Below are 13,302 nucleotides of genomic sequence, written 5' to 3'. Positions count from 1 at the left end.
TATATTTGTCCAAATTCTCAGTCACACACATGCACAAGGAGGCAGTCCGGGCTGGAAGTCGGGAAGCTGCGAAGATTGCGGGAAGTTGCATCAGAACAAATTCCTGACGCGTTTTACCTTCCCAGGGCTTACCAGGGGTGGGGTGGGAACCAAGGCAGCTCCATCTAGGCAGGCAGCTAATTAGACCTCAGTTAGGGCAACACAGTGGCTAGCACTGCTGCCTCACAGTGCCAGGGACCAGGGTTCGATTCCTGGCTTGGGTAACTGTCTGTACGGAGTGCACGTTCTCCCCGTATCTGCGTGGGTTTCCTCCGGGTGCTCCAGTTTCCTCCCACACTCCATGCTAAATTAACCCTCAGTGTACCCGAACAGGTGCCAGAGTATGGCAACTAGGGGGATTTTTACAGTAACTTCATTGCACTGTTAATGTAAGCCTACTTGTAACTAATAAATAAACTTTTGGGGTAGTTTTGCCTCAGTGCCAGTATTTTAACGAGGTTGGAGTAGCCCGTAGCAGTGTGCGGAGGCCCGTGGCTTCCGGTGGCAGGCCTAGGAGCCAATCGGAGGTTGGCCCCTAGGTTCCAATGAGGGGGCCATGCCCCAATGAGGGGGCCATGCGGATGAAAAGCCACATCCTCTCTGGAAGCAGGCCTGAGGACGAATTCTCCCTCCGTCATGAAGGCATTGTCAGCTTTTAATTTATAACTTCATTGCAGGCAGCTGTGAATGGCCCCATACTGAGGTGTCCTCGCACTCGCCTGCCAGCCTCAGCAGCACCATGCTTTCCTGGTGGGTTGATGGCCAGGCATTGCTGTGGGCACGCAGCATCGGAAGCCAGCCTGCCTAGTCAGACTGCAAGGACAGAGGAGGCCAATTAGGAGGCCGGCACTGGAAGGACACTGGTGACATGGATGGGCTCAGGACTCCAATATGGATCCAATGCTGTCGTCCCAACCTCTGCTGGAAAATCCAGCCCATTGTTTACTGAGCAGATTTCAAAGGAAAATGGTCCGTAGCAGGAAGCCTGGTTGACAGCTTCTGTTCCTAACGCAGGGTACTGAGGCCAATTCTAATGTTCACACAGCCGCTGCACCTGTTATCAGCTTAAAACTCTGACTGGGATCCTCCTGACAAGAGGTTCATTTATATTGGATCTCTACTCAACCTCGAACATCACTCAGCACTTTACAACAATGCGAGAACGTAGCGCCAGTAGGAATGCATTTAAAAACTGATTCTTCATGTGAAATTTAATGTTAAAATGACCAATATTTCTTCTTCTCCTCCTCCTCCAACTTTATGATTTAGTTTGAAACAGAAAGAGAACACTAATTCACAGTATAATGGATGGCATCCAATCCATAATTTGTTAATAAGGCGATATGTACACTGCAGGGCCTCATTGTCCAATTGTCTTAATTGAAATACAAGGTAATTAATGGCCTGGAAATGAATTAGAAAAGGTGCACACAACTCCAGATTAATTCTGAACAAGTGCTGTGTGTGCCATGATTGGGTTCATTATCCTAAAGTAAAGTTTATTTATTAGTGTCACAAATAGGCTTACATTAACACTGCAATGAAGTTACTCTGAAAATCCCCCAGTCGCCTATTCGGGTACACAGAGGAAGAATTTAACATGGCCAATGGTCCTAACCCGCACATCTTTGGAGCGTGGGAGGAAACCGGAGCACCCGGAGGAAAACCATGCAGACATGGGGAGAACATGCGAACAGTGACCCAAGCCGGGAATCGAACCCAGGTCCGCTGGTGCTGTGAGGCAGCACTGCTAACCACTGTGCCACCCCATCCTGAGTATGTACACAGTTCCAAAACCCAAATGTGTACACAGCTTCAAAGCCCAGAACATCCACATTTCCAATCCCAGATTTGTGCACTGCTCCAAATTTGTGCATAGCTCCAAAACTCAGTGACCTGGATTTTCACCAAGTCCGGTTGACTCAGGAGCAAATGAATCTTGATTCGGGGATGCCTGACCCTATTTCTGGGCTGCTAGATTTTTGGGAGTGTCTTTAAAGCATGCAGGTTGCTTCTTATCAGAAGCCTGTATCTGGCACTCCCAACCTAGCCAGCTCTATTGCAGAGGTGGGTATTTGAATATGTTTAAATCACGGATAGATGGATTCCTGATCGGCAAGGGAATTAGGGGTTATAGGGATCACGCGGGTAAGTGGAACTAATCCACTTCAGATCAGTCATGATCTTATTGAATGGCGGGGCAGGCTCGAGGGGCTAGATGGCCTACTCCTGCTCCTATTTCTTATGTTCTTATTTCCTACTCCTCTGCAATTTTCATGGAGTAGGGCTGGATTTGTAGAGCTCCCTGGTTCAGGGCCCATTAGAGGAATTGTGAACTTTAGTGTGCATGAGGGAGGCCTTTTAAAAGGTACGTTCGATGCACTGTATACATATTTATGTCCCCTATGCTAAGTTACTCTCTTACCTACCCCATCAAGCCCTTATTTCTGCTATGCCAAGTTTTTCCCTCCCAACCACTCCCATTTCGAAGTTTTTTTTCACACATCCAACTTTACACTGTGGTGTTCATTAGTTCTAGACGAAAAGTATACTGTGAGTCAATAGGCATGAAAACAGAGCCTGACATAGGGGATATTAGGGGCCTGGGGAGGTGAGTGGAAGGGTAGGGTCGGGTTTGGTGTTGGAGGCGTCTGGGGATGTGGGTGGGTGGAATGCATGAGGTGGCATGGATAGGGCACAAGGAATGTTTGCAAGCAGTATGTATGCAGAGAGGGAATGCGTGATTGCCATGCATTCTGAGAGAACCAGACAAGTAGTACATGAGTCCCCACAAAGCTGCCTGAAGGTCATTCCCACCCAACGATCAGGATACAGAGTACAACGAGCAAATGGCCAGTGTGGGAGCATTCACGATGCTGAGCACATTCAGTGAGGTGGTCACACAGGCAGGTAGGACCTGGGTGATCACCAGGCAGAGTAGAGGAAGGCAGCTGGTGCAGGACTCCCCTGTGGCCATTCCCCTTTCTAACAGGTGTACTACTTTGGATACTGTTGAGCAGAGGTCCGATATCGAGAATACACACTAATGGGGCAGTAATTGGTCGGGTTGGATTTGTCTTGCTTTTTGTGAACAGGACATACCTGGGGAATTTTCCACTTTGCCAGGTAGTTGCCAGTGTTGTAGTTGTACTGGAGTAGTTTGGCTAGAACGCGGCTAGCTCTAAAGGACAAGTCTTTGGTACTATTGCTGGAATGTTGTTGGAACCCAAAGCCTTTGCTGTATCTAATGTCTACAACCATTTCTTTATATCACATAGTGTGAATCCCAAATTAGCTGAAGACTGACATCTGTTGTGTTGTGAATCGCAGGAGGACGCCAAGATGGATCATCCATTAGCTGAAGATGGCTGCAAATGCTTCAGCTTTGTCCTTTGCACTGGGCTCCTCCACCAGAGGCTCTTTGTCCAATTAGCTGTTTCATTATCCATCACTATTCATGACTGGATGTTGCAGGACTGCAGAGCATAGTTAATTAGTTGCAGAATTGCTTAGCTGTATCGCATGCTGCTTCTGCTGTTTGTCATGCAAGTTGTTCTGTGTACCTCACCAGGTTGCCACCTCATTTTTTGATATGCTGAGTGCTGCTCCTGACATGCCCTCCTGCATCTTCACTGAACCAGAATTGATTTCCAAACTTGATGGCAATGTCGACCGTGAAGTTAGATTGTGATCGTACATTATTCTGCTGATGACCCATGACCATCATACCCATTGAGGGTATCCTCAATGTGAAGACCAGGCTTTGTCTCCACAAGTAACGTGATGTGGTCACTCCTACCAACACTATCGTGTACAGATACCTATTCTAATCCCATTTTCCAGCACTTGGTCTGTGGCCTTCTACACTATGGCATTTCAAGTGCTCATCTAAATGCTTCTTAAATGTTGAGGGATCCCGCCTCTATCACCTTGCAGGCAGAAAGAGTTCCGGATTCCTACTACCGTCATATGCCACCCAGGCATAGGAGGCTATGCACCAAATGCTGGTAAATGGGATTAGTATAAATTGGAATTTGATGGTTGGCATGCACATGGTGGGCCGAAGGGCCTGTTTCTAAGTTGTATGATTCTAACTCTCTGCAGTAATGAATTCCGCTGAGGGAAGAAAGTCCTCCTCATCTCTGTTTTAAATGGGTGATCCCTGCTGCTGAGATTATGCCCTCTTGGGAAACAAGGGGAAACAACCTCTCAGCATCTCCCCTGTCTAGACCCTTCAGAATCCTATCTTAGCCCCATGCAGTGTTAATGTAAGCTTACTTGTGACAGGGGACCTATTGGCCCTTCATCCCATTAGTTTCCCTCGTACTTTTTCTTCTAGTGATAGTTATTGTATTTATTTCCTCCCCCCTTTTGTCCCTTGGTTATTTAGTATTTTTGGAATGTTATTGGTGTTTTCTACCGCAAAGACTGATGCAAAGAATGGATTTAACTCCTGCCATTTCCTAGTTTCTGATGATTATTTCCCCCATCTCATTGTCTGAAAGACCTACGTTCACTTTGACCTCTCTCCATCGTTTTATAGAAGTTAAAATAATTCAAAATGTGCCATGGTGGGATTTGAATCTGTGTCACTGGAGCATTAGCCTGAGCCTTTGGATTACTAGCCCAGTGATATTAACACAACACCACGGCCTCTGCTATACTTGACAACTTTTCAATTCTGTCTGTCTGGAAATAAAGCCTATAGGTTGGTTTGGTTTATTTTTCGGCTCTGCTTTCTGTGGCACAGCTTTTAGCGATTGCTGCATTTGTACTCCGAGGTTCCTTTGTTCTTCTACTCCACCTTGACTTGCAACCTCCAAGTGATAATTGACTTGCCGATACCTCATGTGATTAACAGTGAGACGGAGTGCCTTGGACTACAAGAAGATATAGACGGAATGGTCAAATGGACAGATCAGTGGCAGATGGAATTTAACCCTGAAAAGCGTGAGCTGATAAACTTTGACAAGGAAGTACCCAACGAATGGGAGGACACTAGAAAGTGCTGTGGAACAAAGGGACCTTGGTGTGTTTGTTCATAGATCTCTGAAGATGGAAGGGCAGGTTAATAGGGTGATGAAAAAGGCACATGGGACACTTACCTTTATCAATCGAGGCATAGATTACAAACGCAGGGAGGTCATGTTGGAGTTATATAAAACTTTGGTGAGGCCACAACTAGAATACTGCGTGCAGTTCTGCTTGCCACATTTTAGGAAGGATGTGGAGGGGGTGCAGAGGAGATTCACCTGGGATGGAACATTTAAGCTATGAAGAGAGGTTGGATAGGCTTGGGTTGTTTTCACTGGAGCAGAGAAAACTGAGTGGCAACCTTATCGAGGTGTGCAAGATTATGAGGGACATGGACAGAGTGGATAAAAGGAGCAGCTGTTCCCCTTAGTTGAAGGGTCAGTCACGAGGGGACATACGTTCAAGGTGAGGGGCAGGAGGTTTTGAGGGGATGTGAGGAAAAACTTTTTTATCCAGGGGGTGGTGATGTCTGGGAGGGTGGTGGAGGCGAATTGCCTCACATCCTTTAAAAAGTAGCTGGATGAGTTCTTGACACATCATAACATTCAAGGCCATGGGCCGAGTGCTGGCAGATGGGATTAGGTGGGAGTTCAGGTGTTTCTAATGTGTCGGTGCAGATTCGATGGGCCGAAGGGCCTCTTCTGCACTTTATGGTTTTATGACTCCTAACAAAATTAGTGTGTCAGCTGTGACTCGGTTGGTCGCACTCTAGCCTCTGAATCACAAGGTATTGGGTATCGTTCCTAAACCAGGGTTGGAGTACAAAAGTCAAGCTGACAGTGCAATACTGAGGTTGTGAGAGACATTAAACTGATGCCCTATCTGCTCTCAGGTGAATATTAAAGATGCCAAGTTACAATTTGAAGGTGAGGAGGGGAGTTCTCCCCAGTTCTTGTCATTATTCATCTCTCAATCAACACTAAATCGGATTATCTGCTCTTTCTACTTGTAGGATCTTGCTGTGCACAAATTGACTGTTGTATTTCATGCAACAGTAACCACACTTTAAAAGGACTTCACTGGCTGTATGCTCGGAGACTTCCTGAGGTTTTCAATAGCACTGAAGAAATGTAAGTCAATGTCTCTGACACACACTCCCATCATGTGGGACTCCGTGTTATAACTACACTTGGTCATCTCTCTCAATGCTGCAGCAAGCTTCTCCAGTAAACTGCTGAATGATAGACACTCGAAGGTCTGAAATTCCATTGCTGCCCCATGTTCAGGTGTTTGACCCAGCAATGCAGGAGTAGGGGTGATGCTTGCATCGTGGTTCCTGGGACAAGAGTCAGGATTCTTGCTCCTTGCCGTTCTGGAGTGACTCCTGCTGCATGTTGTCATTGCACTGCCTCAATAATGACAGCTTGCATTTATGCAGAAAAAGATACCTCTGTGTTTCCTTTTTATATTCATAGCCTTGCCTCATGTATAAAGGAAGGTCACTTGGATGAGGAATCAGAGAGAACTCAGTGTCTGTGGAACTTGCCCCTCACTGGGACATCCGCTGAGGAAAGGAGAGATAATGAGGGTGAGAATATTCATGAAGGAAAAGTAGCTAAACCAGAAATGTTAAATGATTGAATATTACTGAGGTGTAAAGGATGACACACATGTTGGGACAACCCAATATTCGGGTTCTTACCTTGCACAAAGCTGATCTTTCTCTCCACCCTAGCTATAACTGTAACACTACATTCTGTACCCTCTCTTTTCCTTCTCTATGAACGGTATGTTTTGTCTGTATAGCGCGCATGAAACAATACTTTTCACTGTATATTCATATGTGACAATAATAAATCAAATCAAATCAAATCAAATAAATCAAATCAAATCCTTTGCTTTACAGAACTGCTGCTAAACAGGTTGTGTGTGCAACACACCTACAACTGCACTTTAATAAGAGTTATCCAATCCCTGCCAACAAACAGGATGACATCAGCAAATGACTTCAGCGTTCGGATATTTTTACCCGACCTTTGTCAGCCCTACACACTCACAATGTTTCTATTTCTGGGTCTATAATTGATGAAAGTGAGGATTTCATTCAGAACAATCCAGTTGACTGAAACACTTTGAGTCAAGGCTGGAAACTGAGCACGACACAGACCTTTAGCAAAGAACGAGTTTAATGGAGATTACAAAACTAGTTGCATATACTTCTGTAAGCTTCCTCAGGTTGAAGCACTGCCAGGTCTGATTTCTGCACAACAGCTACGACAGCGTGGATGCAAGCACTGTGTCACTGCAGATTGCTGAGACTTCCAACCACTGACATGTTTCACCCACCACTGCATGGTGAAAATTTGACGGGAGACCAATAACTGGAATTACTTTGCTCTTTAGAGTGGTTAACGTTTAGCGTTTTCTCCATGCTGATTCAACAAGCAAACACTTTCTAGAGGGGCAATGAGCTGTACAAACAGGAAGGTCCTGTGTTTGATTCTGATCTGCGCTGATTGAGTTGCTGTCAGGTACGAAGAGGTCCATGGTGACAATGACAGAACTCTCCCACTACAGATGTTCAGACAATGCTCTTTTACTTTCCATAGAGGCCCCCAGTTTGCACTCTCACTGCTCTCATTAAAATCATGCTGATAAAATAAGGAGCTCCTTAAAAACATTCACTCCCTCCAGCAATGAAAGGCAGGAGGAATATGGAATGGGGCAGCATGGCAGTGTCCCCAACACAGGAACAGGAGTCGGTTCACGCAACCCCGGAGTGTGTGCGTGGCATTTCCCCTTTTGATGGTGTAAAATAGGAGAAACTGTTTCCATTGGAACAACCTTGGTGAGACCGCATTTGGAATATTGCGTGCAGTTCTGGTCACCTCACTATAAGAAGGATGTGGAAGCGCTGGAAAGAGTGCAGAGGAGATTTACCAGGATGCTGCCTGGTTTGGAGTGTCGGTCTTATGAGGAAAGGTTGAGGGAGCTGGGGCTGTTCTCTCTGGAGCGGAGGAGATTGAGGGGAGACTTAATAGAGGTTTATAAAATGATGAAGGGGATAGATCGAGTGAACGTTCAAAGACTATTTCCTCGGGTGGATGGAGCTATTACAAGGGGGCATAACTATAGGGTTCATGGTGGGAGATATAGGAAGGATATCAGAGGTAGGTTCTTCACGCAGAGAGTGGTTGGGGTGTGGAATGGACTGCCTGCAGTGATAGTGGAGTCAGACACTTTAGGAACATTTAAGCGGTTATTGGATAGGCACATGGAGCACACCAGGATGGTAGGGAGTGGGATAGCTTGATCTTGGTTTCAGATGAAGGTCGGCACAACATCGTGGGCCGAAGGGCCTGTTCTGTGCTGTAATATTCTATGTTCTATGTTCTATAGGAGTTAGGAGCAGAAGTAGGCAAATTAAGCCTGCTCCACCATTCAATCAGATCATGGCTGATCTCTCCCTGGTCTCAAATCCACCTCCCCACCTGTTCCCCATATCCCTCTTTCCTTTTTTTTCCTTAGAAATATGTCTATCTCCCTATCTTGAAACCATTCAACGATTCAGACTCCACCATGCTATGAGGCAGCAAGTTCCACAAATTCGCCACCCTCTGTGAGAAGTAGTTGCTCCTCATCTCAGTTTTAAATCTACTGCCTCTCAATCTATATCTGTGACTCTTGTTCGAGATTGCCCCATCAGGAGAAATATTTGGTCTACATTTACTTTATCAATCCTTTTTAGTATTTTATATACCTCAATCAGATCCCCTCTCATCCTTCTGAGCTCCAGTGAGTACAAGCCCAAACTGTTTAATCTCTCCTCATACGTCAACCCTTTCATCCCCGGAATCAATCTGGTGAACCTCCTCTGAATTGCCTCCAATGCCACCACATCCTTCCTCAAATAAGGAGACCAAAACTGGGCACAATACTCCAGATGTGGTTTCACCAACACCCTATACAATTGCAACAACACTTCTCTACTTTTATACTCCAGTCCCTTTGCAATAAATGCCAACAGCCCATTTGCCTTTTTTATTACATGCTGCACCTGCATATCGACTTTCTGCGATTAATGAACACAGACACCCAGATCCCTCTGTCCGGACGCATTTTGAATCTGCTTTCCATTTAGGTAAGAATTTGTCTTTCTATTTCTTCTACCAAAATGGACAACCTCACACTTATCCACATTAAACTCCAGTTGCCGAATTTTGGCCCATTCCTCTAGCCTATCTATATCCATCTGTAAAATCTTTATATCCTCTTCACTACCTGCTTTCCCACCTATTTTGGTATCATCCACAAATTTTGCTATGTTACACTCTGCCCCTGCTTGCAGATCATTTATATAGATTGTAAACAGTTGAGGTCTGAGGACTGACCCCCTGCGGTACCCCGCTAGTTACATTTCCCAGCCAGTGAAGGACCCATTTATCCCAACCCTCTGCTTTCTGTCAGTCAGCCAATCCTCAATCCAGTCTAGTAATCTACCCCCAGTCCCCTGCGATCTCACCTTCTGGATCAGTCTTTTATGCGACACCTTGTCAAATATCTCTGGAAGTCTAGATATACCACAACTATAGGCTCCCCACTATCCACCTTGCTGGTTATGTCCTCAAAGAACTAGTTTCCAGTGTTAGAGGAGTCAGGAACCAAAGGACAAAAAAACCAAAAGAGAGATGAACCTTTTCTGCAGTGAGATATCATGTCCTGGAATACAAAGCCTGAAAGGGTGGTGGAAGCAGATTCACTAGTAACTTTCAAAAAAAGAATTGAATAAATACTTGAAAATATACAGGGCTACGGAGAGAGAGCAGGGGTAGTGCAAAAACTGAATAGCTCTTTCAAAGAGCTAGCATTAGCATGATGGGTCAATTGTCCTCCTTTTGCACTGCATGATTTTGTGATTGTATGGAGAGGAGTGACTATCTCTAGGTCTCTGTCTATCTCTGTAGGACTGTTAATCCTCAGAGTGTCCTATTCTGTAGCCCTTTAGTTCAATCTGATTTGCAGTAGTAAGAGAAAGAGTGAGAACTCAGTTGTCCAGAGAACCAGTGCAGTGTTACCTCCCACTGAACTTTATAGGACATCACACTGTGTGGAATTCACACTGTATGGAAAGGCTCATTTAGACACTGCCATTGTTGCTTCTAGCTCTTCAATTCACCTTTATTTTCCTCTTCTCTCGTGATGTGAGAATAAACAATAAGATAATGGAGTCTTGCGCACGGTCACCTGGCACTAAAACAAATCCAAGCAAATCTGTACCCTTATTAACTTCAATACTGATAATAACCACTACCTTCCTTGTTCAATAGTCAGATAAATTACTGTTCAACCTCTGCATAGTCTGTCAATGTATACCACATCCTCATCTATCATCACTGGAAACAGTGCATATTTCACAACTTGAGTTTATAGATGCTTTTCCATCTTTTGCTCCGTTTTTCTGTCTTATTTCCTATTTATGTTGCTTCAATTCTGCCAAATGATCTGGTTTTCTGAGTCTCACAAACACATCTGCAATTAAGTTACAGTCATGATCTGAACATTTGGCCGAAATAATTATAATGCCTCATTTGTGTTGTGCACGTCATGTCTCCAATTACCTGACACAATGAATTGTTGTTGAAGTGCAGTAATCATTATGTACAACCCAGTGGCAATGTGAATCCAGCATTGCTGATCCTGTAGGCAGAGTGCTCACATCAACAATTGACAAAATACAATGGAATGCACTATAGGAAGAGGGACCAACATAAACCATTAACCCATCACCAATGTTGAACATTCAGCCTTCACCAGATCATTAACCCATCACCGACACACGCCATTAACCCATCACCGACACATGCCATTAACCCATCACCGACACACGCCATTAAACCATCACCGACACACGCCATTAACCCATCACCGACACACGCCATTAACCCATCACCGACACACGCCATTAACCCATCACCGACACACGCCATTAACCCATCACCGACACACGCCATTAACCCATCACCGACACACGCCATTAACCCATCATCGACACACGCCATTAACCCATCACTGACACACACCATTAGCCCATCAGCAACACACGCCATTAACCCATCACCAACACACGCCATTAACCCATCACCAACACACACCATTAACCCATCAGCAACACACGCCATTAATCCATCACCAACACACGCCATTAACCCAACACCAACACATGCCATTAACCCATCACCGACACATGCCATTAACCCATCAGCAACACACACCATTAACCCAACACCAACACACACCATTAACCCAACACCAACACACACCATTAACCCATCACCAACACATGCCATTAACCCATCAGCAACACACACCATTAACCCAACACCAACACACACCATTAACCCAACACCAACACACACCATTAACCCATCAGCAACACACACCATTAACCCAACACCAACACACACCATTAACCCATCACCAACACATGCCATTAACCCATCAGCAACACACACCATTAACCCAACACCAACACACACCATTAACCCAACACCAACACACACCATTAACCCATCAGCAACACACACCATTAACCCATCAGCAACGCACACCATTAACCCATCACCAACACATGCCATTAACCCATCACCAACACACGCCATTAACCCATCAGCAACACACGCCATTAACCCAACACCAACACACATCATTAACCCATCACCGACACACACCATTAACCCAACACCAACACACGCCATTAACCCATCACCGACACACGCCATTAACCCATCACCGACACACGCCATTAATCCATTACCAACACACGCCATTAATCCATTACCAACACACGCCATTAACCCATCACCAGCACACGCTATTAACCCATCACCAACACACGCCATTAACCCATCACCGACACATGCCATTAACCCATCACCGACACATGCCATTAACCCATCAGCAACACACACCATTAACCCAACACCAACACACACCATTAACCCAACACCAACACACACCATTAACCCATCAGCAACACACACCATTAACCCATCAGCAACACACACCATTAACCCATCACCAACACATGCCATTAACCCATCACCAACACACGCCATTAACCCATCAGCAACACACGCCATTAACCCAACACCAACACACATCATTAACCCATCACCGACACACACCATTAACCCAACACCAACACACGCCATTAACCCATCACCGACACACGCCATTAACCCATCACCGACACACGCCATTAATCCATTACCAACACACGCCATTAACCCATCACCAGCACACGCTATTAACCCATCACCAACACACGCCATTAATCCATCACCAACACACGCCATTAACCCATCACCGACACATGCCATTAACCCATCACCGACACATGCCATTAACCCATCAGCAACACACACCATTAACCCAACACCAACACGCACCATTAACCCAACACCAACACACACCATTAACCCATCAGCAACACACACCATTAACCCATCAGCAACACACACCATTAACCCATCACCAACACATGCCATTAACCCATCACCAACACACGCCATTAACCCATCAGCAACACACGCCATTAACCCAACACCAACACACATCATTAACCCATCACCGACACACACCATTAACCCAACACCAACACACGCCATTAACCCATCACCGACACACGCCATTAACCCATCACCGACACACGCCATTAATCCATTACCAACACACGCCATTAACCCATCACCAGCACACACTATTAACCCATCACCAACACACGCCATTAATCCATCACCAACACACGCCATTAACCCATCACCGACACACGCCATTAACCCATCATCGACACACGCCATTAACCCATCACCGACACACGCCATTAACCCATCATCGACACACGCCATTAACCCATCACTGACACACACCATTAATCCATCACCAACACACGCCATTAACCCATCACCAACACACGCCATTAACCCAACACCAACACATGCCATCAACCCATCACCAACACACGCCATTAACCCAACACCAACACACGCCATTAACCCATCAGCGACACACGCCATTAACCCAACACCAACACACGCCATTAACCCAACACCAACACACGCCATTAATCCATTACCAACACACGGCATTAACCCATCACCAACACACGGCATTAACCCATCACCAACACATGCCATTAACCCATCACCAACACACGCCATTAACCCATCACCAACACACGCCATTAACCCATCACCAACACATGCCATTAACCCATCACCAACACGCACC

The 13,302-nt window shown here is 45.6% G+C and overlaps 1 protein-coding gene across 1 annotated transcript in view; it reads right to left on the bottom strand.

Annotated features, from left to right (window-relative positions):
• Positions 1-13,302, bottom strand: part of pde4a (phosphodiesterase 4A, cAMP-specific) — a 355,838-nt gene that overhangs the window by 224,960 nt on the left and 117,576 nt on the right. The gene's annotated exons all lie outside the window — the stretch shown is intronic.

The sequence above is a fragment of the Mustelus asterias genome, chromosome 19 (genome assembly GCF_964213995.1).
Source record: "Mustelus asterias chromosome 19, sMusAst1.hap1.1, whole genome shotgun sequence".
Taxonomy (NCBI): Eukaryota; Metazoa; Chordata; class Chondrichthyes; order Carcharhiniformes; family Triakidae; genus Mustelus; species Mustelus asterias.
Note: the sequence above shows the minus strand (reverse complement) of the source record. Positions and strands in the feature narration are given on the sequence as shown.